This window comes from Equus caballus, chromosome 1 (assembly GCF_041296265.1).
Source record: "Equus caballus isolate H_3958 breed thoroughbred chromosome 1, TB-T2T, whole genome shotgun sequence".
Classification (NCBI taxonomy): domain Eukaryota; kingdom Metazoa; phylum Chordata; class Mammalia; order Perissodactyla; family Equidae; genus Equus; species Equus caballus.
This window is the reverse complement of record NC_091684.1, coordinates 96,683,834-96,710,515: the sequence shown is the minus strand read 5'-3', so window position 1 is coordinate 96,710,515 and position 26,682 is coordinate 96,683,834.

Genomic DNA, 26,682 nt, shown 5'->3' with positions numbered 1-26,682 from the left:
TACAAATAGCCTCGGTTTTAAGAGGCCTGCAAGGAGAAGGGGTAATTTGGAGTGTGTACTCTTCACAATGGAGGCCCATCTGAAATGGTACAGATTTAGAAAACAGGAAGAGTTGCAGAAGCCAAGCTCACTTTTAAACAAAATAATATTTTTTTAAAAACTGCCTTTGTGGTTAGGCTGAAGGCAGCTCACCTGCTCATTTGTCAAATTCGTGATTTTTATTGCCATCAAAATAAGAGAAACAGAAAGAGGAGAAGAGTGGAGAGAAAACATTTATTTTGAAGGGGAAAATAAAGACTTTTTTCTAACATGATTACCAATGATCCTTCTCCCTGATGGCAGACAACACGCCAGAAATCTGAATCATCATAAGGCAGCCCATTTGGACACATCATACCTTGAAGATTATGTAAGTAGTAGGTGAAAGATGGGAAAGTCAAACCACTGGAAGCTTCCATGGTCCACGGAATAGACCACCCAAGAAGAAGCCCACTTAACCGCAGGATGTCACTAACCCCTTAGTCTGCCCTATAACACCATCATGACCCCTCATCTATGTGTGTGGCTTTGTCTCTTGTCTCTTTAACCCCTTCTTTCTCAAAATTTGTGCTCACATTACATCGAATCCCATTTTCAACAGCCCCAAACTATCTTGTCGCTGACACTTCTGGGTTGGCTCTACTCATGCTCTCCACTCTCACTTCTACCTCAACCCTCTAACAATTGCCCACCCAGCAAATTCTGCTTTCCTGACCCCCACAAGCAGCCTTTTGTCCTTCCTCCCTGCTGCTTCTGCCCAGTTCCTTTGAGCCTCAATTATTGTCAATCAATACTAATAAGCGGTAGAAAGGATAGTGTCACAAAACATCCTATCTTTTATCTTTTATATCTCCAAGTACACACCATTTAGGCTCATGGACTCCTGGGGGTTTCTTCTGTACATATGGAGGAACTGACGCAGAAGGCTGTTTTAGCCTCCAGAAGTCATGCACCAGAGAGAATTCAAGTTAAGGTTTTAGCATGCTGAGCGATACTTACTTGTGGCTCAACTATATTGAAGGAGCCCAAAAAGAATTTTACGAGAAACTGCCATACTGGACAAAAATCAACACCGAAGCAGTGAATCCATTTAATTACATTCAACACACACTTCTCCAGCCCCCACTAGGAGCCAGGTACTGTACTGGCTCCCGGTTTGGGGATCCACCCAGAGCTCCAAGATGAGGTCTTGTCATCGAGGAGCTAAAAATCAAAAGGAGAAGACAAGGCAACAATATATCGCATTTGGGGTAAATGCTAATATCTGGGGGATTTTTTTTCTGATAGTGAAACCAAGTGGGTTTCTTGTGGTCTCCACCCACTATGCCTGCCCCTTGGTGGGACCCTCAAAAAGTTCAAAAGTCTCCATAATACAGCAGTATAACATTTTTCCTTTTTTATGAACATTCTTAGGCTACTCTCTCCGTTTTTCCTCAAGCATCTCTTTTTGTATGAAACAATAGTCTTTAGCTTTTTTCTATTCTAAAATGATGACTTCCGCACCCTGGCCGCTCTTTCCTAGACAGTCCCAATCTGTCAGTGTTGCTCTTAGAGTATGCTGGCCAGCTCCAGACCCAGTGTCCAGCTGTGATCTGAACCACGCTGCCTAGACCTTAGCCACCACCTTCCTCCCTGTTGTCAGCTGCTTCAAAATCCATCTCTTGATGGCACTGGCAATTTTTTTCCAAAGATTTAGAACGTGCTCCAGCATATAAGATACCTACATATTAGAACGGTTTCTTATTCCTGTCATGTAAAAACTTGATAAGAATATCATCATTGCCTGTCTAAGTCCATAATAAACATTTGAATAAGATGAAAACTATATGCAGACTCTGTTGTGAAGCAATGACTTGTACCCTGAGAGTAATGGACCTGGGAGGGAAGGAGGGTATTAACATAGGTTGCCAATATTTTATTTTGCCAAGCAAGGGCACTATTTCTTTATTAAAAAGAGAAAAGAAAAGGCTGCCATCTATCATCACCATTATTTCAAAAGAGAAAGAACAGGCACACCCCACCTCCACCACCATCAATGTCCTACATATCATGGTGCCACAGCACACACTTAACCAATATTTGTGAACAAATGGATGCAAAAATAAATATGATTTATATAAAATAGGCTCCACTGAGTTAAAAATTATCTTCAACAATTCTTCAGCTCAGTGGCTATTGATCTGGTACCAAAAGAAAGTTCATTTGTCAGAGGGGACATGGCCAAGAGAACAGTTTACTGCCCTTGTGTGACCAAGTGAATTTGTCTTGCATAACATGGTCTCCTGAGTCCTGTAAATACTCTGCCTTTCAAAAGAGCTTAAATCCCAGCATCCTGGTCCTACTACCTTGGAACCCCATTTCTATCAGCAGGATAGTACAACTATTCTGTAGTACATCCCACACCAACATCTGTGAAAACTCAGAGACATCTGTACTCAGCAAAGGACTATGCACCCCATTTAGGTGCCAGCTCCAAGAAGATTCATTTAGTAAATGACGCAGTGACAGTTCTCTCTTCCTCAGCCCCCAACTGATAATCCTAACTCCAGTTTTCCCCATCTCCCAATCATTCCAGGCATTACCAGATAAACTTCCCTAAGGTTCAACTCTTACCATAGCCTTCTGCAGCTCAAAAATCTTTAATGATTTCCCATTAGGCATAGAAACAGGCCCAAGTCCTTAGACAAACAGTAAAGAACTCCTATAATCTGATTTTAATGTATCTTTTCAGCCTCAATGCCTTCCAGCAGTTTGTCTTCAACTCCCCTGTGGCCTTTTCAATATCTGCTTTGCCTGTTACAAGTATCTGTGTCTTCTGTCCTCTGCTAGAGAATGAGCTGGGTGCCTCCCTGACACTGACACAAACTCTTGCAAATACTATCTCAAGTTATAACTGTTGGATGAATGAATAAGGTAGGCAGGCACAGATAAATGAAGCCGCACCCTTACTCAATTACTCATACTGTGATTGGCCCAACACCTAGCACAGTGTTAGGCACCCTATAGGTACTCAATGCCTAGGACTTGCATGAAGAAAGGATAGAAGGCAGGAAGTCAAGAAGAAAGAGCAGGAGGAAGGAAGGAGAAAAGGAGGAATGCGCTCAAGGGAGGTCAGGACTTAAACTATATTACAATCCCATCAATAAAATTTTCTCTCTTGGACCACAGGGCAAAGGTGGGGGGATAATGCTGGCAGAGTGAGGGTGATTCAGATGTTATAGATCAACTCTGTCCATAAAGAGTCAGAGAAGGAAGAAACAGTCTACTGTCACAGGCAGTGGGAATCCCTGTCTTCAGGAAAGGAGAGAAAAACTAAATGTCTAAAGTGGGCCAAAGATTTGGTGAAGGTCAAACACGGAAGTACCAATGGCTTCCAACGATCTTGTGCTCATCTGCTCCATGTCCAGATCTTCATCCAGACGCTAGCTCTGCTAACCAATAGTGGTCCCAGGCTATCATCAGACACTTGTTTGCAGTCCCCCAAAAGCAACAGCCACACAAAAGCAATGGCTTTCCATAGATGTCTCTCCCAGATCCTCTTCATGGTCCACTTTGGTGCTTTCTCAATAAGCTTCAAAGCGTCCACGTGCTCTATGTCTCCAGGTCATTCAGTTTGTCAATTTCCTCTACTCATCTACCTTTCCCTTCTAGATCTTCACTCGCCCAGCTCCTCCCACAACTGCAGGAGGCTAATTACTATAATAGATCCCTTATCCCACAGTACTTGTAGTGTATCTCCTTCCCTAATTGAACCCTGACTAACAGGAAATGAGTAGGCCTCTATGCTCACAATCTTCTTTAGACAGGAAGCAGCCTAAGAAAGTTACCCCACTGCAAATATGGACTGTTTCTTATATAAAAGGAGAAGCATTATAATGTACCCAGCATTTGTTTTAATCACCTATGTTAAGATAGCAAACTCTCATAGAGGAAGTTTATACTCACAGATCCCTAAAAGCAGGAGGAATGCCATGCCATGTAAGGCCATATGAGGAAGGATCAGCAATGGTCAGGAGGCAGAGAGGGTTGGGCTGGTAGAGAAGGATTCAGAGCCTTTATTGTAGTTTTCATAGGAAGGAATGGGTGAGGCAGGGTAGATATACTGAGTCAGTTTAGGATTAAACAGTTTGAATAATTTCAGATGGGCTCTGGGCTATAGGGGCAGTCTCTAGTTGACCAGTACCTGGCCCTGGAGTGATTTAGGACAGAAAGAATATTAGCTTTGTGTGTGAGAGTTTGATAAGGGAGATGGTTGGGGATGTGGGTTCTGGATTAGTTGATATCAAAGGCATACTAGAAAGGGAAGGGCTTACTATCTCTAGGAATTAGCTCACCCTGGGAGGGGCAGTCTCTTCAGGATGAAGGTCCCAAATGCCAGAACATCAAGAATACAGAAAATAAGAACATACAGTCAATACAGGAGCGATGACTCAGAGGGTAGGACCAAGGACTCTGACAGCAAAGCTAAGATCTGAGGAGAACCAGATATAACAAAGATCTAACCAAACTAAGACCAGAGGGAGCATATCTGGGTCATAATCAATATACATCCCTTGCCCCCAGAGCAGGGGTTGCTATGACACATGCTCAGCTAGACTTCAGAATTGCTATGGAATAGTGATGCTTGTATTCCTCCTGTTTCCTCCCTTTGTGAACATGAGTTTCTTTAGTAGTTGTGCTACGCTTGTTTCACCATTGTGTGTTGTGTTGTGTCTCATTCATTCATAGATCACCAAATCAAAAGAACCATACTAAAAGGCCTACCCCCCGGGAACAACACATCCATAAATTTCTCACACACTCTTGTACATGGTTAAATGACAAAATCCTGAACTTCAAGCCTAAGACTGATGCTATAATCGAATAAGACTTTTGTGGTTCTGGAAATGTGGAGGAGCGTATTTTGCATGTGCGAGGAATGTAAATAATCTGTGACCACAGGATGAACTAGAGATGATTAAAGATGGTGGTAATTTTTTTGCCACTTCCTTCATCTAGAGGTGAGACTTATTCCCCTCCCCTTGAATGTGGGCTGGCCTTGGACCTGCTTTGACTAATAGAAGGTGGAGGAAGTGACCCTGCGTAACTTGCAAGTCTGGACCTTAAGAGATGTGCAGCTTTTGTGCACTAGGAACACTCTCTCTTGGAGCCCAGTTGCTGCACTGTGGGAAGCTCAAGCTGTATGGAGAGGCTGGGTAGAGGACCAGCAACTCTCCAGCTCACAGCCCCAGCTGAGCTCCCAGCCAACAGCACCACCAAACATCAGCCATTTGAGTGAGTCATCTGGCTTGCTCCGTCCTAGTCAACCCTGCAGATGATTTCAGTCCCAGCCAATGAGATGAGGAGCAGAAGCACCCCAGCTAAGCCCAACTGAGCTCTTGAATTGTGAGAGATGATGAATGGCGGTGATTGTTTTTAAGTATTTGGTGATGTGGGGAAGTGATACACAGTAATAGGTAGCTGAAACAGCAAGAGAACAGCAAACTTGGAAATTCCTCAAAAAAAGCAAATCTACATTAGGGACTCTAGCTTATGATCTCAGATTTTCCCACTGTACACACTTGTAAGTGTCTACTTCCCTCTATCCTTCTCCAAAGAACCACTTTCCTCTAAAAAAAGGACAGCCACAAATCAGGCTTTTGGAAAAATACACTGAATCTTCTATTTGGACAAATCTTGTCTGTCCTTTGAGAAGTTTTCCTCTCCAATTTCTTATGTTAGCACAGACAGAGAAATACTCTTAAAATAAAAAAAATATTAAAACTTCCCTTTGAGATTGATGCTCCTGAGTTGAGAACTAAGAAACATTCTGTGGGTTGTAGCCATTGTGTTTTCATTTTGCTTTTATATTGCTGCTGGCAAATCTACAAATCATAAGACTATATCTCCACATTCTTAGGACAAATATGTTAAATTTCCTTTATAGAGTGATGCCTCTGAATGAAGGAGTAATGTGGTTTATCTGGTCCTAGCTGCCCTGTTTTCATTTTCTATTGTATTGCTTTTGGAAAATCTACATATCATAAAAAAACATATTTGTGTCTGCTTGTCTGAAGCTTGATAAAATCTTTCAAAAGTTGCCTAAAACATGGTTAAGATTACTCAGGACAGTCATCATGCCTTGGGATGTAAATTAGGGCAACCTAATTTGGTGGGTGCCCTTGAGTTCTTACACTATTCAACCAAGCAGGGCAGCTAGAGTGGTGAGGTATGTGCACAAGTGGGTTTCCAGAATTAGTGAATACAACTACACGACATCAGATAAACAGTAAACAATATTTTCATACAAGTATATCCGATGCAATGTTTGGACATATTTAAACTAAAATCATACTTAATTGGATACCTGTATTTTACCCGACCAGCCTGTAAGAAGTCACATTAAGGTAGAGGGAGGCCAGGTATGTTTCTATAGTTATACATCCTTTTAAAAAGTGTGTCTCTTTGTCTACTTCTGTGGGATGCACAGTAACATGGTTGATGCTTTAACACATGGAAAAGATGAGACAGACTTCTGGGAACCAAAAGCATTTTGCTTTTATATTGCTGCTGGCAAATCTACAAATCATAAGACTATATCTCCACATTCTTAGGACAAATATGTTAAATTTCCTTTATAGAGTGATGCCTCTGAATGAAGGAGTAACTTGCAGTGAGGAAGAACCGTCATATCTATTGAACACATAATGTGTCCAATATTTCACATATGTTATTTCATGCGATCTCAACAGCCCCAACAGTTGTGAGTGTCACCACCTTGGTGTGAGGAAACACATTCAGAGAAGGATTTGCCCAGGGTCACACAACTGGTAGGTTGAGGCTCATCTCTCTGACCAGAACTACCTGGTTCCCAAGCCGTGTGTCTGTAGCCCCACAAAGTGCTGATCTCTAGGGAGGCACATCAGGAGACTGGGGGGTGTGAGGAGAGAGGGAAGTTCTTGTTATTTTTCCGTCACTCCTGTGCCTGCAGGGTGTTCCCTTGTTGCATGACATTTGAGAGGCCTGTTGATAACTCTATACTTTATTGAGGACAAATGAAGGTAAGAGAAAAACAGGGAGGATGTGGAAAAGACATAAACTGTGCCCCTTTTTTAATCTCTGAAGGAGGAATAAATCCTTTTTCATTGACTCAAACAGTCCCCAAGCCACTCGCTCTTGTCACATACAGATGGTAGCAGATTTCTCTTCCGCAGAAAAGGAGCCCAGCAGAGGGATTGCTCTGCAGTAAACCTGAGGTTAAGTGATCCCTCTTTGGTCACTCAGGGTCCTGGCGGAACAGAGTCTATTTTTACATGGAAGAGGCCCTTGGTACAAAGTAGAAATAGTAGGACTCCTCTTCTGAAGCTTCAGAACAGCTCTCTCTGTCCTGGACTATTGCAGGAGGGAATAGAGAGAGAAGAAAATGAGGACAATGGGCAATATCAAGTAAGTTATGGGTCCCTGTGCTGTGTAGTTCTGACCTATGCTGCTTGCTAGGGAAGAGGAGCCTTAGCAAGCAAAATTTAGGAATTTGATTATAAAAAGGTAATGAAACATTATATCACCCCCATATGGAGGTTTCCTTTGCCAAAAGGAGCAAGCCAAGACTTAGGTCCAAGATGTTAGCAGGTCAGTATCTTTTTTATGAGAGCCTGACGTCTCTTAGCCAGGTTCAGTAATTCCAAACTTGGCTTCTATTTTCCATCACTCCTTTTCTTATAGTTGAGAGCTCAGAATAAACCAGTCAGCATTTATCCTTGAGCTTGACCTAAATCATTTTCTGGAAGGACGCTGACATGAAGGGAAATCAATGGTCCAAAGCTGAACTGAGCAAATGATTCACAAATGCTTTTCTCCCTGCTGAAGCATGTGGTCCTGATGCTGCTGGGAACCAGGGTACAGAATAAGGGTCCTATCTGGCCCTCAGCCACTCATAGACACCATTCAGGATGATTTTCTTTCAAGAGTCCACATGGGCTTACATCACTACCAAGATTAGGACTCGGAAATGCTCATAGTAGGAAAAAGTTCCCAGCAAATTCATTAAATGTCCTTGTGCTTACATACTGATTCCCCCAGATAATTGTGGAAATATCTCTTCTGCTTTCTGCAAGATGTCTTTTTGTGTATTCCGTGTATATTTCTGGGACGGGAGCTTGGAGATTTCAATAGATTTTCCAAAGGAATCCATGAGCCCCTGGTTAGAGAAGTTACAAATTACAGTTTACTGATTTGGAGGACCTATGTGAAGAATGAGCTGATATTTTGGCTAGGCCAGAAACTCCCTCTTATTGTTTGGTTTTAAGGCAGTCTGCAAGGTGCAGGTGAATGAATATCTTGAGCCGCAATTGTACGCCAGGTCAGTGCAGCACTGCGATCTGACAGATCTTGTCCCTGGAAGTCATTTAATCCACTCTGCTGTGCTACGGGCATCAGTGCCCTTGGCTCCCATGTGAATTGACCTGGACTGATTAAACAGTGGCAATCACATCAGACCAGGTCAATCACTGCCAGGGGATGACACAGCAAGCATACCTAGCCACATCTGTCTGGTTCCAGTGCTAGGCTTCCGGTTGCCTCTTCTTTGCTTCTTGGTTCATTGAAGACCAGTTCATTCCTTTGCTATTGACCGGTGCACTGCCCAAGTCCTTATCACTTATAAGTGCCTGAATTCTTTTGCTCTGGACCCTCTCTTGCTCTGGAACCAATTTTGCTATCCTCACCATACGTTGGAAGCATGGAAGAATCAACTCTCCTACCTCTAGGATTCTCCAACCAAGCCTAGTGAAGCTGGTAAAGGAACACTCAGGTGGCCGCTCCTCAGTGAGGTGACGCTGATGGGTGTGGTGCAACCTGTTTTCTAGTTTCCCTGTGAGGCTGAGCCCCAGGCTCTGACGCTGGTAGCTGCTTTGCTAACTCCTTTTTTGGCTGCTTTTCCTTTCTTGTACCATTTTTTCATCCCCCAAGGGGTGCTTCTTAGCTTATCTCTTGTATCGTTGTCCCATAGCCTGCTTTTGAGGGAACCCCCAAAATGTGGCCTGAGCTGCTGGAAAATAGAGACTGAGGGACAGAAGAAATGTGGGGGGTGTGTGTGTGATGAGAAGGGTGGCAGAGGGTATTAGCCCAAGACGAAAACTACCACTCTTGTTGGATTTCTACCTTTTCACTGGTAAATGCGATAAAAATACCTGCCTTACATAACTGTTGAAAGCATTAAATCGCGTGATGCATGGAAAGCTGCTGCCTACAGTTGGCGCTCAGTAAATGTTGGGCAATTGTAGAGTCGAAAGATCACGAGCTTTGAGCTTGACCTAAATTAAACACCTAGATTTAAATTCCGGATCTGTCACTTACTAGTTACACAAGTTTGGGTAAATTACTCTGAGTCTCCATGCCTTTTTCTGTGCAATGGGCATAAAGATATGCAAAGCTGTGCAGAGGACTGAGGTAAGAGATGTACGTAAGCAGCTGCAGACAGGACATTGAAGCTTCCCAGACCACGGGAACACCTTGGCCTCTGCTTCTCCCACTCCTTCCATGACACCAACAGAGCCTTCAGGCATGGGCTTTCCAGCCTTAGTCCCACTCTAGCAGGAATTAAAATCACACTTGCAATTTCTCTGAGTGATTAATAGGCATTTCATGATGACTTTATCACTTGGTAGAGGGTGAAAGTCACTCAAATATTAGCCGGGTTCCTCCATTAAAACCCACTGCCCAAGACATACTCTAATTACCCACAAATTCCTGTTAGGCTTTATAGTATAATTGCTATTCATGGTCCAATTAAGGAGCAATTGCAAGCTGAGAAAAAAAAAACTGCTTTATTGCTTCAATTTTGAAATTCGTGTATTTAGGAGCCTTAATCTACCCTTAGTCTATAGGGTTCCACATAAAGTGATGCTCACGCTGCTGCAGGGAGGCTGTGGGACGGCGCTCCCCTGGCCAGGCCTCTGCAAGGAGAGGTCTCCAGCCCACAGCAGAGCCTCCACAGGCTCGACGTTTTGCATTTAGAAGGCAGAGGGACAGGTGGAAAAGGGGACCTGCTCTTTCTGGTGTGCTTAAGACCTTGAAAGAAAATCATTAGGCCCTTTCAGAGTTTGAGCTATCAGGGTGGGTGGGGCTCTGCTAGGTTGGAAGCTGACCCCCTAACCACCGAAAGAAGGCAGGCTGCAAATGCCTGGGGGAAAAGCAGATACCACCCAAAAGCCTGAGAATACAGGCAGGTCTGGGTTCAAATCCCTGTTTTATCATTTCCTGGTGGTGTGATCTTTGGCAAGAGGACTCTCAATTTTCCAGTGTCCTCATCTACTCTGAATAGGGATAATAATAATAAACTCAACCCTTAGCGAGATTGTAAAGATGTGTGAGATAATGCATGAAAATTGCCTAGAACATAATTATCCCTCAGTAAATGCTATCATCATCATCATCATCACCACCATCACCACCACCAATATGGCTGCTCCCACCTCTACACCATTGTCCTGTTCCCAGCATACAGGTCAGGAGGGAATGTACCTGCTAATTATGGCAATGGTACCCAGTAGAGCTTAACAAGGCTCATAATGTAGATTAATGTTAAGCATCTCAGAGCATTCAATCCTCTAATTTGTATTATAAATCTGAAAAACGGAGTTATGAGGCAGCACAGAGCTTAGTGGCCATAGGTATAGACTTTGAAGTCAGAGAGGTCTGGGTGCAAATATCTGGTTCTGTGCTATCAACCTCTTGACTCTCAGTCTCTGAATCTATAAAATGGGAGCAATCACATTTCCTTCATCGATGGATGTGTGAGGATTAAATGAGATAGCATGGGAAAAGTGCTTAAACATTCAATAAAGGCTAACTCATCAATATTGCTGATTTGTATCTTTAAAAAGAGATGGGGTCATACTATTTCATGGAAGCTGACCATAACTCCTCTTCTGTAAAATTACTGAATCCTGAAAGAGAACAAATATCTGTCCAAGAGACTTCTCTGGAAAATTATGGCATTACTATACAAAGTGAGGATGGATGCTGGGCAGGCAAAAAAAGAGACCACTGTGTTTTGTATTTGATTCAGACTTCCCAGCGGATGTATAAGGACCCTTAGGGGGAAGGGTTATTGGTTTGCTACCACTGGTTCAATCAGATCTGCATGAGGAAGACGCTTTTCTGAAGAGATGCAGAATGGAATTCCCAACTAGATAGAGATTTGGGGGAAATTCAGAATGCGCCCAAGTAAGGACAGAATGGAAACTTTGGCCTGGTTATCAAGCATGCCCTTGATCAACTATGAACTGACCCTTTGCTGGAAAAGACAGAGACTTGTTGAACAGCCCTTACTCTACGAGACATTGTGTTGGATGCCATGTCTAACTTCTTCGGGTGTCTTTTTCCCCCCAAATCCCATCTTTAGAAAGAACCTGAGAAATGTGGATCTAGCCTTATCTCCAAACACTGCCAAGTTTGCAGGGATGTGGCCAAACAGGTTCCACCCACCTGCAGAAGAATTCCCCAGGCTTCTGCCCATATGCCCAGAGGAATATGCTTATGCATTCCTTCATCTTCCAGAAGTCAAAACCCAGATCCATAGATCTGACAGTCGAGCAGCAGGTGGTTAAACTGCCTGTGCTCTATTTTGCCAGAGAATTCATTTCATGCTGAGCAGAATGGATCTGTGAGTCTGGCCCCATGGTTCCCAGGGCCCCACTGGTGGAGCATTACCCATTCTCACTCTGGCCCATTTGTTTTCGCTGCAAATGTCCCAGAGACTTACGGATGTGATATTCATAGATTTTCCCATTTATGCTGTTTCCTAGTGCATAACAATGATCTGCCGGCTTTCATTTCCTTTAATGATCCTCTGTATGGGGAAATGTTCCCTTGTCGTGTCACATGTCTGATGCTGGCCTGATTTCAGAAGTTGAAACAGTCTTGCATGATGATGACCTAAAAAGGGTCACTCTCCACCATTTTGCAGGCTGGTGACAAGCCACCTTCCAAAAGGGAAGGTGTCAGAGAGAGGCAGGCTGGGGCAGGCTAAAGAATGAGTCTTTTGGAGTCAAATAGGCAAGGATTTCATATACAGCTCTGCTGCTTTCTCAATGTCTACACTTGGGCAAGTCATTTAACTGCTTTATGCCTCAGTTTGCTCAGCTGTATAATGGAATTAGTGACACTGTGAGATGGAGATGATGCTTGTAATATTACTGCCACGCGCAGTCATAACATGAGATCCCTGGGAATGATGGAATATGATGCTGTATTCCACCCTGGCTTCTCCAGTGATGAACAAACATCAGCAAATGCAAACATCTCCAAGTGATAAAGGATGCTTAAAGTAATCTACTGTACTTATTTGTTTACACATCTCTCCCCTAAACTATGAGTTTCTTACAGGCAGGAGCTATGACATTTTCATTTGCATCCCCAGCAATCACTAATCAGTAAACATTTATTGAACTGTGTTCTGAGGCTCAGACAAGGACAGTGGCTCTTATTGTAGGAAACAGCCCAGCCTTGAATGGACACTCTCTTACCCTGGAAAGGGGGTGAGCTCTGGGGAAGGCGATGACCTATCCCAGCCAAGGCCCTGGAGATGGGTGAAGCTGCTCTGAGAAAGGGGAGCCAGCCCAGGGTCTGTTCCCACAGACATCTGGGACTTCCTCTAAGGTTCAGAGTTTCAGTCTGTGAAAAGATGGGAGCAGAGCTCCGAGGAGCTGGTCTTGGACAGAAAAGACTGCTCACCACTGCGGGGAGGGAAGGAGTGGGAACTGGATACACCCACGGCTGCCTATGCAATTTGGGATTGATCAGTTTTGCTGTGGCCCTTCTAAGAGGCCTGATATAAAATCCTTCACAGCAAATGAGTTTGCCAATGTTTGCAGATTCCTTCGGAACCTCAGGGGACTCAGCACGGTGAGTTGCATTACTCTGAACAAGCCCTCAGGAAGCTTGGCTAGGGTCAAAGGACAGGAGGCCGTGCTGGACCACAGTGAGCACACATGTACACACACACACTCAAGGATGGGAGGAGCCACGTGTCAACCTGTGCAATCCCATTCCAAGCCGAGAAAGAAGGGTGAGTGTGACCACAGGCTTCTCACCATTCTCACCGCAGCATCCATCCAGTGAACCCCTGCAGGCTGGTCCTCAGGGCTCCCAAGGACCCCTCCACCCCTACCCATCAGTAAATAGTTGGGTTCCAAATGCAGCAGGGAACATGCCTCAGGGATTTCTTTCAGATGTCACAGTAGGAGATGGAAAAGGTAAGGAACAGAAGGAGGGAGGGAAGTAGAAGTGGGAGGGAGGAATAAAGAGAGGACAGGAAAGGAGGAGGGGATCAGCTATGTGTAGTGACTTCCACGATGTGATGTGCCCAGTCTGAAATAGGTTACATATCCAAAGTCCAGTGAAGAGGAATTGATCTTAAGTTCTTGTTAATGCTTTGCTCAAGGACTGCCCCTGCTGGGAGGGCCTGTATGCGCCAGGAGTCAGCTGCCCTGCGGAGCTTAATAACTGGAGGTTGCTTGGTAATCATGTCATTGCCCTTTTAGCTCCCGTCAGAGTCCATGGGGATTATTTCCTTGCAGCCACTGAATCTTCCAAGGCTGCCGCCTTTCCTCTGATGATGTACCCAGCTTTGCCTGGCAAATCATTTTAAATGAGAGACACATTAAGGGCCTTGTTGGAAAGGGTGGACCCCTAGCGGGCTAGCTCAGGCCTTGTCCGGAGGCCCACACAGGTGCAGCTCGGGACCCGCCATCTCCTCCTGTGTCGCTCCCTTGGAGCAGCCAGACGTGGTCATCCAGTTATTGGGTCACATTCTATACAGGGAAATCGAGGGTAATAAAAATAGCACCTCACATTTGAAAAATGTTTTAAAATCACCAAAGTGCTTTTCATACCTGTCATCTGACTCAGTCCTCACAATACACATCTCCGTGAAGCAAGAAAATATCCTATTTGACAGAAAGAATCCCTGCGTGGCAAAGTCACCTGCCTGACATCCCACAGCAGGTGCCCAGTGTCCTACCTCCGTGGTCCTGCCTTCCTGGGTTGTAGCTTGAAGGGAGGTGGGGGAGAGGCATGTGCTGTCGCCATGGCAAGCTTCCTCCGTTGCCCAAGCCCCTTCACCCTCCAATCCGATTGACAGCTGTTCCTGGCCCCTGCTAAATAGCTGTTGCCACCTGCTCCACCGGTCACTCCTGGCACAGACTGTCGGCGTCTCCTCGTCGCCACCTCCACCCACTCCCCCCACTGCTCACAGAAGAGAGCAAGATGGCAGGTGCTTTTCCTAAAACACAAATATGAACATGTCACGTTGCTACCCAGATTTCTTCAGTGGCTCCCGAGGACAACATCCAGGGTCTGGCCTGATACACAGATCTGTTACAGGATCTCAAGTGTTGTCATCCACAACCTCCTTGAACACCCTGTGCTTCACTGCTATGACCGATGACCATTCCAAATGTGTCTGGAGGCCACGCTCCTCTGGGCCTTGCTTATGCGCTTGCTTTCCTGGAATTACAGTGATTGCAATAATTGTAATTGTAATAATTGTAATAACAACAACAGTAAGGACAATAAGGTGGATGATGGTGATGATGATAAGCATATTTTGTTGATAGTTTACCATCAAAGTGATTTAATTCGCGTATCTATGCAAATGTCCACCTGACAGCACAGCCTACATGGAAAATACACCCTCCGCCTTCTTGTCATCAAGATCTGAGTGCAGACCTTACCTCCTCAGGAAGGGCTTCCCTGACAGTCTTCCCTAAAATCGTCTGCCCTCCTCCGTCCCTCCCTGGCATCGTCATCCTATTTTTATTTTGTCGCAGCTCATCTTATTTATGCATCTGCATGGTAATGTCCTGTCTCCAATCCCCATGCCAGCAGCTGAGTGTGAGCTCCCTGGGCACAAGGACAGGACATCAGGCTTGTTCACTCTGTGACTCTGTGCCTGGAACATGCCCGTGTTCAAGGCATTGAGTGACTCAGGACCATTTGGTTGATGAGGAATCTGAGGTTCAAAGAACTTAATTAACTCACCTAAGATCAACCAGCTACCGAGGGCAGAGCCACGAATTGATGCAGGGTCTCCTGACTCCAAAATCAGCTCTGGTCTCAAGATCACAGGGTCCTGAAACTTTCTCTAGTGCCCCCAAGACTATGTCTCAGTACACACGTGCACACACGCTCACATGCTCCCCGTCCCCAGTAATCATCCCTGTCTTGGCGCTTACCCTGCCTTGCGACTGCCTTTCCGTGTATCTCTAGACACAGGCCACCTGACATCAGGGATTCCGTCTTGTTTACTGGGTTATTGCTAGTTTTTGGCCTGGTAACAGAGATCAAGAATGTGCTACATTTATTGAATAACGTATGGAGGAAAGCAGCCATCACTTTGCTGGGTGCTCTTTGCCTTAGCATTACTTTAGACTAGAGCTACTCAAAGGGTGGTCCCAGGACCAGAAGTGTCAGCATCCCTGGGAAGTTGTTAGAAATGCAGATTCTCAGGCCCCATCCAGACCCGTTGGATCAGAAACTCTGCAAGTAGGGCCAGCCCTCTGGGGTTTGCAAAGCCCTCCGGAGGATTCTGACACATGCCAAACTTTGAGAATCACTGCTTTAGACCAAGGACTGACACCACCAAGTAGATTTAACACAACTCTGGCTGAGTCCCAGAGTCTCTCAGGCCATGAGATGCTGTGGTCTCAGAGGAGAAGGCAGTATAACATGCAATCACCCAGCCTCAGCTGGAAAAGTCAACCCCTGCTCACTCGGCACAGACACGTAGGCCCTTCCCTGTGCAGTGTCACGTTGGCATTCCTTCTGTAAGAACCTCATGCCCACTGGCAGGAGCCCTGAGCAAAGGAGTCCTCCCTGCTCTCAACACTCTCTCTCACCCTCCTCCACACTATTTGTGTCTAGGGCACATCATTCTGGTTTCCCCGAGTTCTAGATTCCCACCCAGACCTCGGTGGCCCCTTGGCTGGGTCTGACTTGACCAAGAACTCCTCTCAGAATGCAAAGTTGGTTCTACTCCTTCAGATTCTGGCAAACAGCCTGCTTTGCTTCATTCATTCTTCGGCTTCCTGATAAGCTGGATTAATATCACCACCCAGATTCCTGATGCTGGAAATTACCACCCTCCTCGCACACCAGTCCAGAGTGGAATGGCCCCTTGGAGATAATGAGGTTGGGCTAATGGCTAGCTTTCTTCACAGTCAGGCACGAGAAGTAGTCATTTCCCAGAGCCCTTTCCCTATGGTGCCTGGCCACTGCCCTGACACTCCCCACCTGGCATGGATATCTCAGCCTCCCGGCAGGCCAGAGTTTCATGGAGTGAGCCCTTCCCCTACAACCTTAAATGCTGCCCCAGCCCCACTCTCAGTGACAAGAAACTCATTGCCTTCCGACGTGATCCCTTCCATCTTCAAACAGTATTGGCTGTTAGAATGTCCTCATGTGACCACAATCTACTTCTCTGTAACTTCTGCCCATGGCTCCTGATTCTATAGGCCAATTTCACCTCCCTTCTCTACAACCCCCAGCCCAAATTATTCACTAGTGACTCCCAAGTTACCACCAGTGCTCTAAGGATGCTTAGACCAATGTCTGCTTTGATCCTCACTAAATCTATGTTTCATCTTTAATGAAATGGAGGTTGAGAGAACCTGCACCAGCCATACAGTGCTAAAAGGCGGGCTGCAATGTTTCCAGGGTACGGGAGCAAACCCCAGTGCTGATAAGGCAGGTCTCTGCAAATGTGCCGGTGACTGCCCGGAGCTCCCCAGAAGCTTAGCTCTGAGCAAATGAACGTTCCTACTTCAGAATAGGTTCATTTTATTTTTAGAACATGCCGTGTGGAATTACAAGGTTGGAGGGACACGGGAAAGCACAGGAACCTTCTCAAATCTCTGCAGACACGTAATGCCGGCGTGAGAGAGAGAGCCTCCAAGGGGAGTGAAATGTCAAAGAGTAGGGCAATAAGGAGGGCAAAGCTCTTTGCCTGGTCCAAGGGCCCTTGAATAGAACATCACAGCCCAAGTCAAGACCTCTGGTGCTACCCCTTTATCTGTGTGTGTGGGCTCCTGCAGCTTCCAGCCCTATCTTCTCTGGCCATCCAGGATCTCAGTCACCTGAGTCATACCGTGGCAAAGAAATCAGACTGAGTAACCTCCTGCCCCATCAGTTCATTAGATTTGGGGACCCTCTTGGCTACACATTAGCTGAATGACTTCACAGTGAGTTCTTAGCATCCACAAACCTCAGTTTCCTCATTTATATAATGAGAAAGGAGCCATATCTATGTTCACAATGTTAGATTAAATGAGAAAATAAATGGAAATCACATAACACAGTCTGACACATGGTAGGATTATCAGATGCTTGAATCATTAATATATATCTACCCATAGTTTTGAAATAGGAATATCAATCAAAGTTATTATATGTTATACAGCTATGAATCATTTGATAGGGCTTCTCTCCAAGAAAAGACATTGTGTTCAGCTCCGTGGGCAATAAAAGGAAACAAAGTGTGATTCACAAGCTCAAGGGATTTATGAATGAGTAGGAGAGATAAGAAAAATAATGGTCATACAAGAAGTAAAGTGAGACCTAGAGAAATAAGTCTGGAATTGCTGAACCATGGGAGGAGGAAAGGCGACTTGTGTTTACTAGGTGGCTACTCTGTCTCGGGAACTATGCTAGAAGCTCACTAACCTTGTTTCCAGTAATCCTCCCAACTCATGTGGGGTAGGTCTATTACTCTCCCCATTTAATAGCTGTGAGAACTGAGGCCAGAAGACTTTCCAAGAAACCCTGACTAGTAGATGATGAGAGGGATCTTACACTGTCTGACCCTGAAGTTCTGCTCTTTCTGGAATACTCATTGACTCTAAGGAGAGAGAAAGTAGAGAAGGAAAGATGTCTTCACTGGTCCTAGAAGAAAGAGAACTGTGCTCTTGCTGCAACTTTACATTGCATAACAGGGAAACTATAAGCAGTTCTATAAAAGAGAGGTGGAAATCATGGCGATTGTTTTTTTTTCTGAAATGTTAGCTATGAAAGAACAAGCATAGCTTCTCTCATTGGTGCTGAGTGTGGATAACGTGGGTTGTACTGGCAAAGCAACCTCCTGCAGGATCTCCTATGGTTACAGTGGGGAAGCATCCAATGATGATTAATTGGAAATTGGCCCAGAACATCTTTATGAATAATTGGGCCATGGATCTTTTCCAAACTGTGGCCTCAGAAAGTAGATCATGGATAAAAATAAAAATATAAAAAATAAATAGTTTTTAACAATTAAGAAAATAAATAAGACAACAAAAGAAACAGGGGCCGGCTCCGTGGCCAAGTGGTTAAGTTCATGTGCTCCGCTGTGGCGGCCCATGGTTCTGATCCTGGGCGCGGACATGGCACCACTCGTCAGGCCACGTTGAGGCGGCGTCCCACATCCCACAACTAGAAGGACCTGCAACTAAGATATACAACAACTATGTACCAGGGGGGTTTTGGAAATAAAGCAGAAAAAAAAAAAAAAAAGGTTGGCAACAGTTGTTAGCCCAGGTGCCAATCTTTATGAAAAAAAAGAAACAACTTGGTTGTCAAGCCTCATAGATAGAGAGTAGGAGGTGATAACATTTACATAGCAGCTAATGTGCCAAACCTTGTGTTTGGTGGACACTTTTTGGACTTTATACAAGAGAATATTGAGATGGGATCACAGTAGACCAAGAGGAGGAAAGGCATTACCCAGAGCACTTGTTCCAGATGTGATGAGAATATAATCATGGAGCTACCAGGGTCAGTATATTGAGAGAGGCTGCATGAAAGGGAACCCCACACAGAGGAAATCAGAGCTGAGGAAATGGGAGGGAGCAATGGGAAGACCAGGTCCTGATGAAACTCTACTAACCTCTGCATCCAGGTGCACATGAATTCAGGTCCATCCCTGGATTCTGTGGTTGTGTAAGCCATTGCATCTTCTCTTTAGTTTAGCTAGTTTGAGTTTGAGTTATCACTACCTACAACCCAAAGAGTCCTGACTAAGACGGAAATGAACTCTTCCTGTATCTCCAGCAATGAGGACAACGGAGGGCATACAGTAGATGCTCAAATATATTATTGGGATGGGTGAATAATATGCTTGATCCTTACAAGCAATTATAAGCAATGACTCAGAAATATTATGGTTACGGTGACAGAAATAGAAATAAAACTCTCATCTCTTGATTTCTAGTTCAGTGCTCCTTCAATTACTTTACATGGGCCCTTACTAATTTGAGGAAAACCTTGTGCCTCTAGTACATATAGAGGGATGTTTCTGTCTTCAGATTATCTTTCTATGTTTTATGACTTAAAAATTGTACATGAAAACTTTTTCATCGTAAACGATCTGCGCACTCTACTGCACCGCTATTCCGTTCTCAATCGCAGTGTGATGTGTGCCCTCATAGACCTTCTCCTATGCATGTGTATAAAGCTAATTAAGCATCAAGTTGATGACAATCTTCGAATTAAAAATAACATTTTAATTTGCTTCAAAAAAATGCAAGGAGCATATGAGAGGAGACAGTTGGTGGGGTTCCGATGAAACAGAAGAGGCTGTGCTGATCATTACTGAAGCAGCGTGACTGTTACACGGAGGTTTGTCCCTCCATTCTCTGTATTCTGTGTATGTTTGACATATAGAAAACATATACACATAAAATGAAATCTGGTTATAAAATAAGTATGTGTGCAGTGTAAAGAACTGAAGATGAAAGGAAAGAAAAATGAGAAAATGAAAACATCGTATTCCAATTACCCAGAGTTTACCACAGTTAAGTCTATATTCTTGCATGGCCTTCCAAATTTTTATGCATGTGTAGACACAGCCATACACACTGTTCTTATTTTTTGTCTTTTATTTAACCAAAATTAAAGTATACATTGTTTTTTAATCTGAGGATTTTCTGTTTGTTGTTAGTGTGTTTATTTTATTATTTGGGAGGAATAGTTTCTACCTTTCCAACTTTCCATGTCAATATTTAATATTCTTTGTCTCAATAATACCTATTCCATATGCAAATTTCTCTAACCATCTTTATAATTTATTTATTTATCTATGAGCATCCAACACTGGGCCAGGCATTGTAGGTAGTTTTTATGCCCTTTAAAACTGATGGGGGAAAAAACCCAGCTTTATTGAGATATAACTCAGATCCCATAATTCACTCATTTGGAGTGTACAGTTCAGTGTTTTTTAGTACATTCATAAAATTCTGAACCCATCACAACAATATAATTTTAGAACATTTCATCACTCTCCAAATTAGCACTCACTCCCTCATTACCCACCTGCCTCCCCAGCCTTAGGCTACTTTCTATCTCTCTGCAATTGCTTGTTCTGGACATGTCATATAATGAAATCGTGCTATATGTGGTCTTTTATGATTGGCTTCTTTCCCTTAGCATAATGTTTTCAAGGGTTGCCATATTGGATCATGCGTCAATATTTTATTCCTGTTTATTGCCAAATAATATTCCATTGTATGGATATAACACATTAAGTTTATTCATTCATCAGCTTATGATCATTTGGATTGTTTCCACTTTTTAGGTATTTAGGAATAATGCTGCTGTGAACATTTGTGTTCAAGTTTTCTTGTGGGTTTGTGGTTTCTTTGCTTTGGGATGTATACCTGGGAGTGGAATGGTTGGGAATACAGTAACCCTATGTTTAGCATTTTGAGGAACTGCCAAACTGCACAATCTAAATGGGTGAAATATATTGTATAAGAATTATATCTCAATGAAGCTGTAAAAAACTTGAACATCTTCCTTCCAGGTTTGTTTTTAAATGGCTTAGCCCTGCTGGTAAGATTCCCTGCTAGGTAATTTACTGAATGTCCCAGATGTTCAACATGGCCTCTCCACTCGGGCTGGTTGGAACTAGAAAGTTGCTTATCCCTGGGTGAGCTCTGACAATTGCTCAGTCTACAGGTCCTTGGTCATTCTTTGCCTGGCCTTGCGAAAAATCAGCTTATACATGCACAGACAAAGATTCAAAGAGAAACCTAAGAAAATTTCTGTTGGTTTTATCTATGTGGCTTCTTCCTCTCTGTTATCTGCCCTGGAAATTCTAGCTCCCTCAGACTTCATGAGCTCTGATCTCTTTCCTCCACTCAGGGAGACCACATTCCATGCTTGGACTCTCGTTCTCTGGAGAGAGGCTCAGAAATCTAGGTTAATTGTAGGGCTCACCTCATTTATTTCTCTTCAGTCAGAGATCCCAGTCCCATCCTGCCCACAGGAAACAGTTCTTTCATATATTTTGTCCAATTTTCTACTTGTTTATGCAAAGAGAATAAGTCCGACATTTACTCAATCTTGGGTAAATACACCCTTTTAGACCCGCTTCCCCAAAAGGATTTCCAATTTTACTAACAGAAGTAATTGATACTTCTTTTTCTTCCATTTCCTAATTACAAATAAAATTTTATAAAGTCACTAGAACTTGGATCATTATAGTTCATAACACTTTTCCAAAGGAAGGAGCATACTGTGTAGTGATGGGTTTTCATGTGAACATTGGGTGGAGTGGTCTAGTCAAACACTGTGACAGACCCACTCTGATTTTACATGTCCATTTGGCTGTCGGAGTTGCCTGCTTTTACTCAGAAAATAAGGGCATAAATTTAAAAAAAAGTTCCATGAATTTATCGGAAAAAATAGACATGGATGTTGCTGAAACTACTAAAACCATCTTGCTGACAGATAAAAGTCACGATATAGGTTTGCAGTCCATCACTTCTTTTTAGTGTGCATCCCTTCTCCACAATTACAAAATGTCAGAATATTTTGATCTGAAACCTTTGCAGCGTCTGCTGCTACTGAGCTACCTGAGGATAGGCCCACACATTATTCCTCCACGTCTCTCCAGTTCCTGGCTTTGTCCTGGCATAGGGTATGTGTGAAGTCGTTCTATGTATTGAATGAATGACTGAGTATGACAGATGTTGCACATGCCCCAGGCCCTCCTCCAAAACAGTCTCTCAGAGATGTCTAGGATGTTAAAAGTAACATTTTAAAAAACCCATATGAGAGGAAGAGGGAGAGGCAAAGGTGAGCACAGAGGTATGTGCAGACAAGACCAATATAAGAGTAACTTTTTATCTCCATCAACAGTTGGATTTCTTCTCTGGGATAAGAGCTGTTGAGTTCCAATGAGGCCAGAACAGTGAGATTTCATCAAGGTAGATGAAAGGTCAGAAATTCTTTTTGCTCCAGAAGTAAAAGGAATTGCTCTGGAAGTAACATTCTCTTTAATAGTTAACAGTCAGCTTAACAATACTTCCTCTTCTGCTCAAATTGGGCAGAAACATGGATTAATTACAGCATGGGCTATAAAACAATATCATGGTGAATTCAACAAATATGGTGAAACACAAAGCTCCACGACTCTGTTCATCTAGGAAAACAACTAATAAGCTGACAAAAACTGTCAGAACTAACTTTTACAGAACTCTGAAATCTAGCCAAAAACTTTCAATAACCAGGGCAAAATTTAATGAAGAAGCAAGTGGATGTATTAAAATAAGAGGGAGCTGTGGCATTTTAAATCACCTGCTTATCCTCCCCACTCTCTAGAATGTCAGAAGCCAGGAAAATGCAGTCTGAACATCTGGTACAGGTGGAAAGTACTATAGGGAACAATAAAGATCTTACTATCAAAAAATTATGCTTGTGGACTTCACCCTGTCTGGGAGCTCCCTCAAAGATTGGCACAACGGCTGACATTGGTTTTGCCTGACTTGGAGCATTCCCAGGGCTGAGTGGCTTCCAAGGCAGCTTTTAGTGAAAGCATTTAAAGGCAAGAGAATTGATTGCAGGAGCCTGGGGCAAGGGAAAACAATCAGGACAAGCAATAGACAGACCAAAACTCCTGGGAAAGAAAAGGCTGGGAAATAAAATATGTAAGAGGAATAAGGAGTTTAAAAAGCTCCTGTGTAAACAGGAGAATCAAGAAGGTCAAGCCCATTCCTATGGATGGATGCATTTTCAGGAAAGATGTTAAGCTTTCACCTCTGGCTGAACTTCAGGCTCCACAAAGGCAGGAAGTGAAGGCTAAGGCAGAGTTGCAAATGAGCTGGCTAAGCATTGAAGAAGAGTCTCAAAACAGAGCCAATCTACCAAGGCTGAGATTATTTCCTTTTTCTTTTTTTTGATGTCAGATATTTAAGAAAACTCTCTCAGAACATTAGTTGACTACTAAGCTAACAGAACAGAGATTTCAGCAGCCACATATGACAAAGAACACAAACTTTAGAAGAAGAGTTTAGAGGAATCATTATCAAGCAAACAGCAGCTCCCATCAAACAGGAACACAAACCCAGGGAGGGTAAAGAATGGGATTTCTAGAGTTGTGCAGTAAAATAGTTCAAAAATCTAGTTTTCAACCAAAAATGATAAGGCACGCCAAAAACACCAAAGAGGTATGTCCCAGTCATAGGGGAAAAAAACAAATTAATAGAAACTATCCCTGAGAAAGTAGACATTGGATTAACTAGACAAACACTATATTAAATATGGTCAAAAAACTAAAGAAAATCATGGACAAAGAACTAATGGAAACCAGGAGAATTATGTCTCACCAGGTAGAGATTATTAATAGAGATACGGAAATTATAAAAAAGAACTAAATAGAGATTCTGGAACTGAAAAACAAAGTAACTGAAATTAAAAATTTACTAAAGCAGTTTGTATCAAATTTGAATATGAAGAAGATGGAATCAGCAAACTTGAAGATAGGTCAATTGAGATTATCCAGTCTGAAGAACAGACAGAGAAAAGAATAAGGAAAAATGAGTAGAAGCTGAAGAGACTTGTTAGACAATATCAAGCATATTGACATATGCGTAATGAGAGTCTCAGAGAAAAAGGAAAGAAAGTGGCAGAAAGAATGTTTCAAGAAATATTGGCCAAAAATATGATGAAAGACGTGAATGTACATATCCAAGCTCAAGGAACACAAATAATGTGAACTCAAAGATATCCACAATGAGAGAAATTATAGTCAAATTGTCAAAACCTGAAGATAGAGTCTTGAAAGCAGCAAAAGAGAAGCAGCTTGTCATGTACAAGTGATCTTCAATAAGATTAGCAGTTCATTTCTCTTCAGAAACCATACAGGCCAAGAGAAAGTGGGATGCTGTATTTAAAGGACTTAAAGAAAGAAACTGTCAACAAACCCTTCTATATCCAGAAAAAAACTATTTTTCAAAAACGACGGTGAGATTAAGATATTCCCTGGGGCTGGCCTGGTGGCGAGGTGGTTAAGTTCGCACGTTCCGCTTTGGTGGCCCAGGGTTCACAGGCTGGGATCCCAGGCATGGACCTACACACCGCTCATCAAGCTATGCTGTGGCAGCATCCCAAAAACAAAATAGATGAGGGTTGGCACATATGTTAGCTCAGGGCCACTCTTGCTCAAGCAAAAAGAGGAATATTGGCAATAGATGTCAGCTCTGGACCAACCTTCCTCCCCAAAATAAAAAAGATATTCCCTGATTGAAAAAAAAATAGTCCATTACTATTAGACCTGTCTAACAAAAAAATGCCAAAATGGGTCCATTAGACTGAAATGAAAGGACATTAGACAATAACTCAAAGCCATGGGAAGAAACAAGAGACGTTTGCAATGGTAGCTCCAGAGATAAATGTAAAAGCCAGTATTTTTTAATTTTTGGTTTGTATCTTCCCTTTTTTTCTCTCCTATACAATTTAAAATAAAAGCATAAAACAATATTTATTAATCTATGTTAATGGACATACAACGTATATAGATGTAATTGGGATAACAACCTAAAGAGAGGATGGGTGAAGCTGTAAAGGAGCAGTTTCAGTATACTACTGAAATTGAATTGCTATAAATTCAAATTGGATTGCTGTAAAGTTAGATATTAATTGCAATGTTATGGTAACCACTAAGAAAAATACTAAAAAGAAAATACACAAAGAAATACCAAAGGAATCAAACTTATATATTAGAAATAAATCAATAAATCATAGGGAAAGGCGGTATGGAAGAATGTAGGTATGAAAAAAGACATAATATACAAAAACCAGATAGCAAAATGACAGAACTAAGTCCTTCTTTATCAGCAATCGCTTTATATGTAAATGGTTAAAAATCGCCAGTTGTGTCACAGATTAGCAGAATGGATTTTAAAAAATCGTGTAAGTATAAGCTGTCTACAGGAGATTCTCTTTATATCCAAAGACACAACTAGGGAAAGTGAAAGGATGGAAAAGATAATCTGTGTAAACAGCAAACAAAGAGAGCTGGAAACTATGCTAAAATCAGACAAAATAGAGTTCAAAAATTGTTACAAGAGACAAAGGATATTACATATTGATAAAAAGGTGAATCCATCAACAACACGTAACAATCATAAATACATATGCCCCTAAAAACAGAATCCTAAAATATATGAAGCAAAACCTGACAGAATTGAAAGGAGAAATAGTTCCACAATAGTAGTTGTCGACTTCAACATGCTGTTTTTAATAATGGATAGAATATAGAGATTGAAAACCAATAAGGATATTGTGGTCTGTAACAATACATAAACCAACTAGACATAACTGACGTATCTGACAACAACAGACTATACATTCTTCTCAAGTGCACATGGCACATTATTCAGGATAGATTATATGTTACAGCACAAAACAAATTTTGATAAATTTAAAAATATTGAAATCATACAAAGTATCTTCATACATATTGACATTATACAATGTATCATCTTGTTAAGATAGCAATGTACAGATTCAATGTGTTGCCTACAAAATCCCAAATCTGCTTTTGCAGAGGTGGAAAAGTTGGTCCTAACCTTAAAAAAGAAAAAGTTGGAAGACTTATACTTTCCAGATTCAGAACTTACTACAAATCTATAGCAATCCAAACAATGTGGTATTGGCAGTAGGATAGACATATAGATCAATAGAATAGACTTCAAGTTCAGAAATAAAATCCTATATCTATGGTCAACTGATTTTTGACAAGGGTGCAAAGAATATTCAGTAGAGGAAAGAATAGTCTTCAATAAATGATGTTGGGACGACTAGATATTCACAGGCGAAAGAATGAGGGTGGGCCTTTATCTTACACATTATACAAAAATTAACCCCAAACGTATCAAAGACCTGAAAATAAGAGGTAAAACTAAAAAATCTTAGAATAAAACATAGGGATAAATCTTCATGACCTTGGATTTGTCAACAGAATCTAATATACACCACCAAAAGCACAGGCAACAACAACAAAAAAGTAAATGAATTGAACTTCATCAAAATTAAAAACTTTTGTTTATCAAAAGACATTATCAAGAAAGTAAAAAGACAACCTAGAGAATGGGAGAAAATATTTGCAAATTATATATCTGATAAGGGTCTAGAGTTTGGAATGCATGAAAACACAACAACAAAAACTCTTACAACTCAACAACCAAAAGACAAACGACCCAATTAAAAAATGAGCGGGAATTTAAATAGATGTTTTTCTAAAGAAGGTATGCAAATTCCCCACAAGTACATGGAAAAATGTTCAACGACATTGGACATTAAGGAAATGCAAATCAAAATTATAATGAGATACCATTTCACACCTACTAG